This window comes from Lytechinus variegatus, chromosome 6, assembly GCF_018143015.1.
Source record: "Lytechinus variegatus isolate NC3 chromosome 6, Lvar_3.0, whole genome shotgun sequence".
Taxonomy (NCBI): domain Eukaryota; kingdom Metazoa; phylum Echinodermata; class Echinoidea; order Temnopleuroida; family Toxopneustidae; genus Lytechinus; species Lytechinus variegatus.
This window is the reverse complement of record NC_054745.1, coordinates 19,562,564-19,576,774: the sequence shown is the minus strand read 5'-3', so window position 1 is coordinate 19,576,774 and position 14,211 is coordinate 19,562,564. Positions and strand designations below refer to the sequence as shown.

The 14,211-nt window shown below is 36.8% G+C and overlaps 1 long non-coding RNA gene across 1 annotated transcript in view; it reads right to left on the bottom strand.

Moving 5' to 3' along the window:
* The window catches only part of LOC121417153, a 29,487-nt gene that overhangs the window by 5,414 nt on the left and 9,862 nt on the right, over positions 1-14,211 (bottom strand). Inside the window, exon 3 of the long non-coding RNA XR_005970320.1 lies at positions 4,345-4,548. This is a non-coding gene — a long non-coding RNA (uncharacterized LOC121417153). The remainder of the gene's footprint in view (positions 1-4,344; positions 4,549-14,211) is intronic.

Genomic DNA, 14,211 nt, shown 5'->3' with positions numbered 1-14,211 from the left:
TGAAAAAAAGTTTATTATAAAAATAGCAGAAAAAATAATAAAAAATATTGCCGAAGGTTTGAGAAAAATTCATCAAATAATTAAAAAGTTATTAGAATTTCAATTATTTGATTTGTGACGTCATATGCGAGCAGCATTCCTACATAGCGAATGGTAAAATATCAATGAAATGTCATTTTCTCAGAAAATTGAAAAGGGTTTTCACTGTAACTTTTGTATATCAATAGACAAATCATTTAATACCCGATCATGAAAAGAAAACAAAATTAAGTCATCAGGAACCATACAAAATTTGAAATTCATACATTTTATATTACATAACACATGGGGCAGCTGCTCGTTTATGACGTCACAAATCCAAAATTTTGAACTCTAATAACTTTCTTACTCTCTAACGGATTGTCCTCAAACCTTCACCAATATTTTTTACTATTGTTTCTGCTATTTTTACAACAAAGTTTTCTTCAGGGTGAACTTCCCCTTTAAGTCCCGAATACTCACTTTTTATGTCTGTACTAAAGATGGTGACCCCCCCCCCCCCCCCATCACGTCTCGGACAAAATGGAGAGAATTTGGTTTTGCAGTGCAGGTACAAGTGAGTTGACCAGTGAAATGTAGCTTTTTGTAAGCTTCATTTCATCAATCATTATGACCATCGTATGTCAATGAAGTAAAAGACAGACAGAATGGAGAAAAGGGAAATTTCAACACTTATACCTTGACCATTCAGCTCCGTAGATAGTGTATGTATGAAGTATTCATGCCTCATGCCTACAAAACGTATAGCCAGACCGTGCTAAGGTTAGTGATTGATCGTAGGGCCGAATGCAACAGCTGATTGCCCTGGCTATTGTGTATAATCAGCGATAAATTCAAACTTTACGATTTGTGTTTATGGGCCCACCTCGTGGTGCATTGTCCTCGTCCCACCAACAATGGTGTGCGCCGCCTACAGGCCGAGAAAAAAGAGGAACGTATTTTTTGCAATTGAGTGAAATGAATTTGCAACATGAGTGAAATGTTTTTCGTAGCGAGAGGAATGGGGATATTTACGTGAAGAGCGAAATTTACTTACGGTCTAATACTGCAGCCGTATGTGTTATCCAACAAAAGTGAAAGGATTTGTTTGATCTCAGATTTAAAATGTAACAAGTGAAATTAGATTTTAATTCGTCGTGCGGACGAATTAATTGGTCTGTCGTAGATACAGAGATAAACATACATAATTATTTAAACAAAGGAGTGGATATAAGTATGAAAGATAAATAGACAAACAGACATACATATTCAAACAGATACATATAAGAAAGATAGATAGATGGAGAGATAAATGATAGGTGGATAGATAATAGAAGATAGATAGATATATATTAACAGGGGCCGCGGAAGCTGGGGGGGCAGCCCCCTTTACTTTTTTCCAAAACCGTAAAAATGACCGTATGATTGTGATTTTTTGCATGGTCAGCCCCCCCCCCCCGCTTTGAAAACCGTTCCGCGGCCCCTGATTAATAGATAGATAGATAGACAGATGGATAGGTAGATAGATATAAACAGATAGATAGGTATCGGACAGATAGACATTGACGATAAAAAATACGATGAGGAGGCTGATACTGATAATGATTGATGAAAAAAATACGATGATTCCCAGCGGTGATAATGATATCACATTTGATATACACATAGATTCAGAGACAGGTAGATACATAGGTACATACACAGATAGACAGACAGATAGATAGATAGATAGAAAGATAGATAGAGAGAGAGAGAGAAAATAGATCGATATATTTATTGATAGGTAGACAGATAGAATAACATATTAAACAAATTTGATAGATAGATAGATAGATATTAAATAGATAAACAAACAAATAAACAGACATAACTATTTAGACAGATCAATAGTTATTAGATTTAAAGATAAAAAGTAGACATATGTATTCTGAACAGATAGACATAAGATAGATAAATAGATAGATAGATAGATATAAAGATTGAATGATAAATACACAGATATACAGACATATTAAACGAAATAAATAGATATTAGATAGATAAATAGATAGATAGATAGATAGAAGGATAGACATATTTAAACAGATGGATATATGTTAGGCAGAGAGAGAGAGAGAGAGAGAGAGATAGATAGATAGATATATCATGTATCTTCTCCTCATCCCGCCAACAATGGTGCGCGCCGCCTACAGGCCGAGAAAAAAGAGGAACGTATTTTTTTGCAATTGAGTGAAATGAATTTGCAACACGAGTGAAATGTTTTTCGTAGCGAGAGGAATGGACATTTCCGTGAGGATAGTTACGGTCTAATACGGCAGCCGCATGTGTTATCCAACAAAAGTGAAAGGATTTGTTTTCTCTCAAAATTAAAATGTATTAAGTGAAATGATTTTTTTTTTAAAAGTGAAACATTATTGTTTCAAAAGTGAAATATATTTTTTTGGAAAAGTGAAATATATTTTTTTGGAAAGTGAAATATATCTTTTAGAAGAGTGAAATATATTTCTTTGAAGAGTGAAATATATTTCTTTGAAAAGTGAAATATATTTTTTTGGAAAGTGAAATATATTTTTTTGGGAAAAGTGAAATATATTTTTTTTAGAAAAGTGAAATATTTTCTTTTTGAAATGTGAAATATATCTTTTAGAAGAGTGAAATATATTTCTTTGAAAAGTGAATATCTTTTTTTTTTGAAAAGTGAAATATATTTTTTTTTGAAAAGTGAAACATATTTTTTTTGGGAAAAGTGAAATACTTTTTTTTTGAAAAGTGAAACATATTTTTTAAAGTGAAATATATTTTTTTGATAAAGTGGAATATATTTTTAAAAGTGAAATATAAATTTCTTTAAGTGAAATGGTTTAGTGGAAGAGAAAGATATATTTTTTAAGTGAAATATATATTTAATTGATTCCTTATAGTTGCGTGCCATACGCACTGTATATATACATATATGTTGTGAGAGAAATGAATGAAGAGTGCAACGGTAGGCGTAGCGTAAATCAAGGTTCCCCAGAGCTAATCTGCCTTTTGGAAAATTGGTGATGTCGAAGAAATGCCTCTGCCGGGAATCGAACCCTGGTCCTAAGCTTTGAATGCCAATGCAATAACCACTAGACCACAGAGACGTATTAGTGGCTAGGGCGACCCCGATCCGTACATGTGTGGGTCGTTTACGGGTATATTGGTTAAGGCACGGGTGTTCAGAGCCGGAGGCTCGGGTTCGATTCCTGGCAGAGTCATTTCTTCGGCATCAATATTTTTTTCCAAAGGGCAGATAGCTCTGGGGACCCATGATTTGATCTACGACTACCATTGTTCTCTTCGTTCATTTCTCTCATGGTATATTTAAATACAAAAGTTGCCAAAGCTGTTGTACATGTATAATTTCTCACATGTGTATGATTTGCCCCGTACATGTACTGTATCTAAGCAATAGTTTTTTTCCAGCTGAGGCACAGCGGCTTGTCATGATTCAAAACCTGCCTACACCCGTCAAAAGAAGTTTAATTGGTGGTGCCGAGAATCTGGTTATCTGATTGCCAATCGGGGCGCCCTTGCTACTAACCTGACTCTGCGGTCTAGTGGTTAAGGCATCAACGTTTGAAGCTGGAAGTCCGGGTTCGATTCCCGGCAGAGGCCCTTTTTCGGCATCACCAATTTTTCCAAAGGGCAGATAGCACTGTAGAACATTGATTTATCGCAAATAACATAACAGAAACTGCAATTTGGCAATGTCCGAATGCGTTAAACATATTAGCCAAGAAAAGCAATCACGTACAAGACTTTGTCGTCTTTGAAGACCAGCAGCACCATGATTGATGCTGCTGAGTAGGGCCATCCTCCCGTTTTCATATATGAATTCACATATTTCATTTTATATATATTGTTGTTTGTTTTTTAACGGAACTAAATTCAATTCAATTCAATTTAATATGTATCTTTGGCCATGTAAGTCATGGGTAGCATTAGCATTTCTGAGTATGAACAATGTAATTTACTGGATGGTATGCAAACAATATGATCATGAATGGCAAATTTCTACTGTTAATAACAGCTCAACTGTATTGTAATGTATTGCAAACTATAAATAGGGAAATCTAATTTCGATGACTTTCTAATTTCGAGTTTGTCCTAATGCCATGCTGTTCTGTAATTTTGTTGCTTTCAGTTTTGTCAAGTTCCTTGCCATTTTTGTTTCATTTAAGACATATGGTGAATAAGTCTAAAGGGCCTTTACTTTTGATCTATGTCATCTTTGCCTTCATAACCTATTCACAATAAAATATTATTCATAATAATCCCAACCAGTCGCCATTCTGGTACCTGCAATATGAGGATCAGCTGTCGTGGTCCCCGCAAGATGAAACTGTTCAAGGACATTCCTTCACAACAATGAGACGACCCGATGACGTCAATGATGAACTGCTGCCACCTCGAGCTGCATTCGGATCCCTGCAGCCAACGTCCACGCTTTAAGATTGCTCCACCGTAACTGATGTCACCGCCATTGCTTGCAGCGAAGGAATCCTGGACGGGGAAAACGAAGACGTAATTCATAAATTTTATTTACATAATTTGTGAATCATACAGGTAGTTTTACTTCGGGGTGATTAATCAGATACTGACAGGCAACCATCCAAAACCTCGCATCTCTAGCAGTCTAGTTAACTTTTCAAAAAAAAAGTCTTTGTTGGAACCCTTTTGTCCCTTACTGGGAACCCTCCAGAAAAAATGGTTACCAAAAAGTTATTGTTTTTTCATGCTCAAGAACCTTAAATGGCTTTGGAAGAACCTGAGACAGGTTCCAAGGTGGCTTTTTATGGTAATAAAGAGCATATTAGCAAACCTTTAACCCTAATACTCCCGGGGTAGATCTCGGCCATGGGTCGCCCGATTGCCTCATTTTTTTTTCCACTAGGGTAAATGATTATGTTATCTACAAATTTTTATAGCAAAACTTACGAAAGTCCTTTTTATTAATTCGATACCAAATTTACCTGTACGTTTTTAATGTTAGAGCCGATTTTACTCGACACAAGTCACACAACACCCCAAACCTGTTAAAAAAGATCTTTTTTTACCGCGCAGTCATCGTAGCGCACCGTGTTGGCCGTGGGGTGTACATTGCCGTTCATTTTTGCACGGCGAGGACGATTCCTCTTTCACTCCATGAGAATGACATGAATTCCGGGCATAATGCAAACAAAAATAAGGGTTGATAACGCATATAAGGGCTACCCGCCCCTCTTCCACAGATAAAAGTTTCTTGTAGAATAATTTCAGCCCAAAAAACATCCTCATAGTAAAACATTCGTGGTGTTATATACTCTGCGTTTTAACCAAGTCTACAACGCTTGAGATAACACGGTTAATATTTTGTAGATTTTTAAGTGTAATTTTAATCTAATGATCATTTTGATAATGCCTTAAAATTATTTTCAGGATCTCATACACACTTTTTAGGCATGTGAGAAGCATGAACCAACATTCACTCTGGTCCATCTTAAAGTAACACATCACACAAAGTTTATATATTGCACATTGTTTAGCGTAATTTGTCTTTTACAGATTGGTTTTAAGTAGCCAATCAAAATTTGGTATCAAGGTGACGTCATATCGGCTTTGAATTATTTTCAGTCGATTCTCCGCCCCATATTAGCCTTAGTAATCATGTTTTTTTTTTTTTTGGAATTGAATTGAATTGAATTTATTCAGTTCAGTTCATTTATTTATTCATTTCTAAAAAAGGGCATTGAGTACAGATATATACATAGAAAAAAGACATTCAAATATATACATCAGTATTTTAAAACATGCAAAATACTACTTAAAATAAATACAATGATATTCATGTATAATTAGGCCTGTGTACAGTAATAATATGAGAAACGAAAAGGAGGACTTAAAATAAAGCCAAAATTGGCCTTGTGAGTTTAAGCCTCCTACGAATATTAAATGCTAATTCGGAGGCTACTTAGTATATACAATTATCAAAGCATGTATGACAACTTAATTTACAACAGTAAATGGATTAAGAAACGGACATACGGTATAAGATAAGCAAAAAAATAGAAAAAAATTATGGCAAATCGTCTAGAATATTGTAACATAGCTGCAAAATTAGGAATATTTAGAATACAAGTATTGTTTTAATTTTCTTTTAAAGAGGGAAAGAGACTGGCATGTGCGAACAAATTTCGGAATAGAATTCCATATTGTTGGGAAGCTGAAACGTATAGCTTTTTGTACATATGACTTTCCTACTTTCCATAAATGAAACAAATTACACTGATCTTATTTGGTAATAATCTTTTAAAGCAGAAAAACCCCAATATTGCAACTTGATATTGATAAAGGTGGAAAATATTTAAAGTATTAAGTTTACGGAATAAAGGAGTTGAGGTTGAAAGGTAATGACTGTTGGTGCATATACGAACTGCTCTCTTTTGTAATTTAGATAGTTTATCTAATTTAGATTTACTGCAATTACCACAAACAGCAATACAATAAAGAATGTGTGATAATATCAATGAATTATAAATAGAGAGTAATGCAGTTTTAGGAAGAAAACTTCTTAATTTATACATAATTCCAGTACATTTCGATACTTTAGTAGTTAAATAGTTTATGTGTGAATCCCAATTCAAATTTTCATCAACATGAACCCCTAAAAAACAAACAACTTTAGACTTAGATTATTGGGTTGAATTAATACTAAAAGTAAGATCATTACTTATATTGCTTGCATTAGATAATTTGTTATGAAAGTATATAAACGAGGATTTATCAATGTTTACCACCAGTTTGTTGGCTTTAAACCATCGGGATACATGTAGTAATTCAGAATTAATGTTTTCATTTAAATACTTAAAGTCTGGTTGGGTATACAAAAGTGTAGTATCGTCTGCACACATTATGAAATCAAATTTACTAGATAACATAACAATTTCGTTAGCGTAAATGAGAAAAAGCAAGGGACCTAATATCGAACCTTGGGGACTCCATGTTTAACTAAGCTATAAGAAGATGATTTATTGTTAGAGTAAATTGATAACGATTATGTAAATAATTTTTAAACCAGATAAATGGAAGCCCACGTACACCATAATATTGTAATTTGGTTATCAAAATATTGTGATCTACTATATCAAATGCCTACGAAAGGTCAATGAATATTCCTACCCCAAACTTATTAATGTTCAATGCCGAAACCACTTTATCCTGAAGGTCTATTATAGCATGACATGTGGAATGATTACTTCTAAATCCATATTGACTATCATTTAGTATATTATTAAGTATTAGGAATGAGTACAAACGATTATGTACATTTTTCTACTTTTTTAAAGTAAAAATATAACACGGAATATAATTTTGGCGCACTTTCAACTCATTCTGGCCCACTGTGCGCCGTAAGTCATGTGACCGAGGTATAAGTTGTTAATCGATGCAGCAGCTTGTGACATTATAATATAAATCATATTCAATATTAAATATTATTTAATTCACGAAAAACTCATAATCCTTTAATAAAACTATGGTAACTGAAGTATCTCTTCTGGTCAGTATGCAAATAGGGGATTTCAGTTTTTAATAGGAAGGAAGTGCATGGCTCATTTACTTGTTTACACTATAATCGAGATAAACAAAATAAAATAATAAGGAGATGTGAACATTTTTTAGCGAAATTATATAAAACCACAACATATTCATCTTACATCCAATTTTGATTAAAAACATTCCTTGGCTCGTTTGAATTGTCGTTAATCATGATAATTAATCGGTTGTAATAAAAGGCTTGGGATGTTCAAGAAGGAAAGATCTCAATTAATTTCATTTTAGGCCCATTCCAGGCTGAAATACATTTTATCCCCCCCCCCCGTGTAACTTTTCTTGTTTTCTTATTCTTCCTCTCTTCCTTTCTTTATTCAATATAATTTGTTCGCCGTTTCTCCTTGCTTTCAGTATCTTCTCAATTCCAGCTCATTACACATTTTTTTTTTACTTTTCATTGTCTTATTATTCTTCGTTTCCTTCCCCCCCCCCCTTTGTTTTTTTTTCTTCTTGATTTGTTATTTGTCTAGCTTCTGGTTATTTTCTCTCTCTTTTTTATCTTTTTGTTTTTACATTTCCCCCATTCTCTTTCTGCTCTTTGATTCATTTTTATCACCTCGCTGTGAACGTTTCACTCGTGTCGTATCTTTAGGAAATGATAATTAATTGATGAGATAAAACGATAAAAGTTAAACTGTTTGCATTTTTCTTTTCGCCTATCCAGTTTCTTTTCATCCTTCTACAATTTCTGTCCTTGTCCTCCTTTCGTTAATTTATTATCCTTTTTTCCACGTTTTATATATATTCCCAGTTCTTCCTTCATTCTTTTTCTCTTCTATATAAATTCTTGCTTATTTCTTCATGTTCTTTCTTTCTCCATTTCTTTCTTTCTATCGGTTTTTCATTTTTTAAATGCATTTGTTTTTCTTCTTGACTTAACAAAACCATATTTTTTTTCTTTCCTTATCTTTTTCCTTCATCTATTTGCCTTTCCATCATTTCTGATATACCTTTTTTATTTACTTTACACATCCTTTAATATTTCTCTAACCTTTTTATTATCTGTTTCCTTGCATTGTACCCGTTTCCCTCATGCTCTTTTGTTCGGGTCGTGTGGTCCAGTGGTTAGAGCATAGGACTCATAATTGCAAGGTTCGAATCCCAACTCTGTCATTGTCTCCACTTTGATAAAAAGGCCCAAGAGTGATATCTGTCGTCTATTACGTCAGCCACTATGACTGATTAACCTAGACGTAAAATGTTTCCAAGGTTATTGGTTATATACCAGCTTGGCGTTTACCAGCAAAATGCTGTCCTGCCGAGTTTCTACGGGAGTTACCACAAACAGAAAACATCGTATCCACATCACCTGACGACAATTTACAGTTATCCATATAACATTAAAATGCATATTATGCATTTCAATGTTATATGGATAACTGTAACTTCCACTTTGCGCATGATCATAAGACTATGCGCACGATCAGAGGAAGGTCATTTGTACTAAAGTGACATGGTGGTTTAAAATGTAATGAGATAATCACCAACTTTGATGTCTTTATTATTCATATATTTTGGGGGATTGTGTTTTTCATTTACATCCACAAAAAATAACAACAAATGCCTAACACAAAACAACAAAAGCCTATTAAACACAATGAAAGAAAGGAAGGGTCATTTCAACAATGAAGTAACTACGATATTGTTTATTCGTTGATGGCATATTGGACCCGTCATAAAATTTCTGAACTTTGTTCCTTTTAACATAATTGTAAATAAGCAAAGGTACCTTTCTCATAAAAATTCTAAGTACATTGAAATGAGTTTTATCATCTAACGTACTTGATGAAACGAACCTACACAAAAGCGCTATTTCAACACCACCCCTTTCACGTACGTGTTCGAACCCATTTTTCCCCAATGCCGGCCCTCAATTCAAGCGGTTCACCCCAAGGGCACACTGATATGATATGACAAATGACATATTTTAAAATTCAAACAAATTGTCTCGCTATGCAACCTACCTGTATAGTATTTGTTATAAACCATGACCATGATGAAGTACGAAATAGGCTCTTTAATTTTGCCCCTTTTCGTGCCTCTAATGTATATTTCAGGCTTGGCCTACTAACGCTATGAAATAGAAGCCATGTGAAATGCATTCTTTCTTCTTGTTGCAATGCCACCGCTATTGAATTTGCTCATAGGACTTGCATGTATCTTACCAAGGAGCTTCTTTAGATTCCAATCCCGGGCTGTGCCTGTTGATCCCCCCGCCCCCCCCCCGCAAGGTCATGAAACCCCCGGCGCATACGTTCGTAATTCCGAAGCTTCGTTATTGCGAAGGTTCGGATATTCCGAAGGTTCGTATTTCGGAAGGTTCATAATTCTGAAGGTTCGTAAGTCCGAAAACAAAATGAGGTTCGTAATTCATTTTCGGATTAACGAACCTTCGGATCAACGAACCTTATTTCGTTTTCGGACTAACGAACCGTCGGAATATCGAACCTTATTTTGTTTTCGGATTATCGAACCTTCGGAATAACAAACCTTCGGAATAACGCCACGAATGCTCGGATTAAAGAACCCTTTTACGTTTTCGGATTAACGAACATCGAGGTATAGGCAATTTACGTGTTTCGGAATTAAGAACCTTCGGAATTACGAAGTGGACTTCCATTCACGAGTGGAGAACATGCGCGACCATGAGATCCTCAAAAGCACCCTAAACACGTATTTTCCGTATTTTGAAAATGCACCTATTAACAAGTATTGGCGTGTGAAACCCTACCCTTAACAAGTATTGGAAACAAAACGATACCATTGGCAAGTATTCCCTGAACTGAACTCGTAAACAAGTACAGCAATATTTCAATGTTATGTCACGGACGTCGGTTTTTACCTTTGCCTACATCATTGGGTTTATACAGCCCACCTCGCGCAAATCGTACTCTAAACCCCCGGGGGGGGGGGGGGAACCAGTATATAATGCATAGTGGGTATGTGCCGCGGAGGAGACCCCCATTTTTGTCTCACCTGCGAAGCAAAGTGAGACTATAGGCGCCGCTTTTCCGACGGCGACGGCGATGGCGGCGGCGTCAACATCAAATCTTAACCTGATGTTAAGTTTTTGAAATGACGGCATAGCTTAGAAAATATATGGACCTAGTTCATGAAACTTGGACATTAGGTTAATCAAGTATCACTGAACATCCTACATGAGTTTCACTCACATGACCAAGGTCAAAGGTCATTTAGGGTCAATGAACTTTTGCCGAATGGGGATATCTGTTGAATTACCATCATAACTTTGAAAGTTTATTGGTCTAGTTCATTAAACTTGGACATTAGAGTAATCAAGTATCACTGAACATCCTGTGCGCGTTTCAGGTCACATGACCAAGGTCAAAGGTCAATGAACTTTGGCCGAATTGGGTGTATCTGTTGAATTACCATCATAACTTTGAAAGTTTATGGATCTGATTCATGAAACTTGTACATAAGAGTAATCAAGTATCACTCAACATCCTGTTCGAGTTTCAGGTCTCATGATCAAGGTCAAAGGTCATGTAAGGTCAATGAACTTTGGCCATGTTGGGGTTTTTTGTTGAATAACCATCATATCTCTGTAAGTTTATTGGTCTAGTTCATAAAAAGTGGACATTGGTCTAGTTCATAAAAAGTGGACATAAGAGTAACTATGTATCACTGAACATCTTGTGCGAGTTAGAGTAGTATTCAAAGTCAGCACTGCTGCTATATTGAACCGCGTGATGCAGGTGAGACGGCCAGAGGCATTCCACTTGTTACACTTAAATTTCCGTTCCAAGGCATAGCAATTCTGTCCTATTTAGAAAAAGAACAAAGAAAGCCACTCCAAAGCATAGCATTTTCTTTTTATCGAAAAAAGAAGTAAGATATCTGCTCCAAAGCTTCGCATATTTTCCGTTACGCCGTTCCGATCGGATTGATCTGCTACGATGATCAGCAATTTAAGCCCCTTTCACAATTGACGTACGACCATTTGCGACCTTTTGGTCGTGCGACAGGCTGCAACAGGCATCAATCGTCAGTTATCTCATAAGATCGCACAGAGGCTTTCACAGTTGCAACAGCTGTCGTACAACAAAAACAACCAGTAAAACCCATTGCACGAGTAAGTCGCTTATGATCCTATTGTGCTCGTGCGTTCACATGCGAGTGTTGCACGAGGGATTGCGAGGGGAACGGTCGCATACATGCAAATGAAACGGTAGTGCAATGTTGTAAGCCGTTGCGATCGGTCTTGCAACAGTCTTATGGCCCATACATTATCGCACCCAGTCGCAAGACAGGTCTCTGTACATGTAGGTCGCTAGCACATGTGCAAGTGTTGTACGACCCCCAGTCGAGTAGATTTAATTGTGCAACCTCTCGCACCAAGTCGTGCAACGTTGCACAACACTCGCACGATGATCGCCCGTTCGATGGTAAGACCCCGGATACGACATGATGCGAGTGAATCGATCGTATTTGATCGCGTTGGGATTTTGAACATGTTCAAAGTTCAGAAGTGACAAGTCACGACCACCTCGAGTTCGTGCGACCGTCTATAACGTGCTCGCAAGACACCTCCAGATCGATCGTGCAACAGCAAGAAAAAACTGTTGCAGCCGGTCGTAAACTGGTCGGACGTCAATTGTGAAAGGGGCTGAACGGTCGCATACATGCGAATGCAACGGAAGTGAAATGTTGTAAGCCGTTATTTCGATCGATTTGCAACAGTCTTATATTATCGCACCCAGTCTCTGTAGGTCTGTAGCACATGTGCAAGTGTTGTACGACCTCCAATCGACTAAATGCGACTATACGTAGTTGTGCCACCTCTCGCATCAAGTCGTACAACGTTTAACAACACTCACACGATGATCGCCCGCCCGATGGTACGACGTGACGCGAGTAAATCAATCGTATTTGAACGCGTTTCGATTTTGAACATGTTCAAATTCAGATGCGACCAGTCACGACCACCTCCGACCACCTCAAATTCGTGCATTTGTCTACAACGACTGCAAGAGCTCGCAAGACACCAAGAGATCGATCGTGCAACAACAGAAAAAAAAAATGTTGCAGGCGGTCGGAAACAGGTCGTACATATTGTAAAGGGACTTTAGGTGAAAAGCAGCCGCAGAGCGCTGTCCGACCATCGCCTCTGCGCTAGCGCACCCGGCGCCAGTGCCGCCGGGCTAGCTGCATGCCCGTATTCCCGTTCCATTGGGAGGCACACGCAGGCGACCCGTTCCAAGGACCCCCGTTTTCACAAACATTTGTAGTTCCAAAGCCCGTTCCGAGGACCCTCCTTTTTACAATAAGCCCGCTCCAAGGCCCTCGTTTTTTGCCTCACCCGCGGCTCGCACCTACTATTTTTTTGGTCGAGTACCCCCTCCCCCCACCCCGGGTTGATTCAGTCGGATGCACATTAAACCTTCATTGCAACATCACTGTTAATCCTGTCTCTGCATTTGAGTTATACTATATTACTATATAGGAACTCACGATACAACATAGACCATCATCGATGATGTAGATTGGAATTCAGGTTGACCTTTACGATCCGTCATGTCTGTGTCTAGTTTTGTTTGCCAGACTCAGGCCTTGCTTTTAGGTGTAGGCCTAAATGGTATATCAAGCATTTAAAAAGATATATCCATTCAAACTTTCAAACTTATACAACAAATCCTAATATGATATGATAATTTTGGGCTCAAACCAATGTATAATGCATCTTAGTGGTACATTTTCTCGTGCATTGATCGGAGGAGTTATTTTTTCGCCCGACAGGAATATTCTTGAATTGAATTAAATTTATTTTCATAGTTCACAACATAAAATAATAACATAATACAAGAAAATGATAACATACAACATACAAAATATAATGGCAGCAAACAAAGTGAAATATAAAGGATGACCTGCATATACAACAGAGCCAGTAATGTCTCATTAAATAGCACTTTGGTGTAGGTTCGTTTGATCAAATAGAACATTACAAGCAGAGCATGTAATGTCTTGCGAATCATGTACATAGTTTTTGCGGTTATACTTCGTAATTCCGAAACACGTATATTGCCTATACTTCGATGTTCGTTTATCCGAAAACGTAAAAAGGTTCGTTAATCTGAACATTTGTGGCGTTATTTCGAAGGTTCGATAATCCGAAAACGAAATGAGAATCGATGTTCCGAAGGTTCGTTAATCCGAAAACGAAATAAGGTTCGTTGTTCGGAACGGTTCGTAAGTCTCAAAACGAAATAAAGTTCGTTTATCACTTCGTTTTCGGACTAACATACCTTTGGAATCAAGAACCTCATTTTGTTTTCGGATTAACGAACCTTCGGAATTACAAACCTCCCTTCGTTTTCGGACTAACGATCATTCGGAATTACAAACCTTCGGAAATACGAGCCTTCGGAATAACGAAAAAAAAAATCCGCAATGCTCATTTCACTGCTTATAATAAAAACCACTTTGATAGATGTTATTAAGTGAACAAAAGCCTAATTTGGTCTATCCTCTGTTATTCAATTTCAGTAGTTTCATATTTTCTTAAATGAAAAGCAATCGACTATCATTTCTATTAACGAATTGGCCTACAAT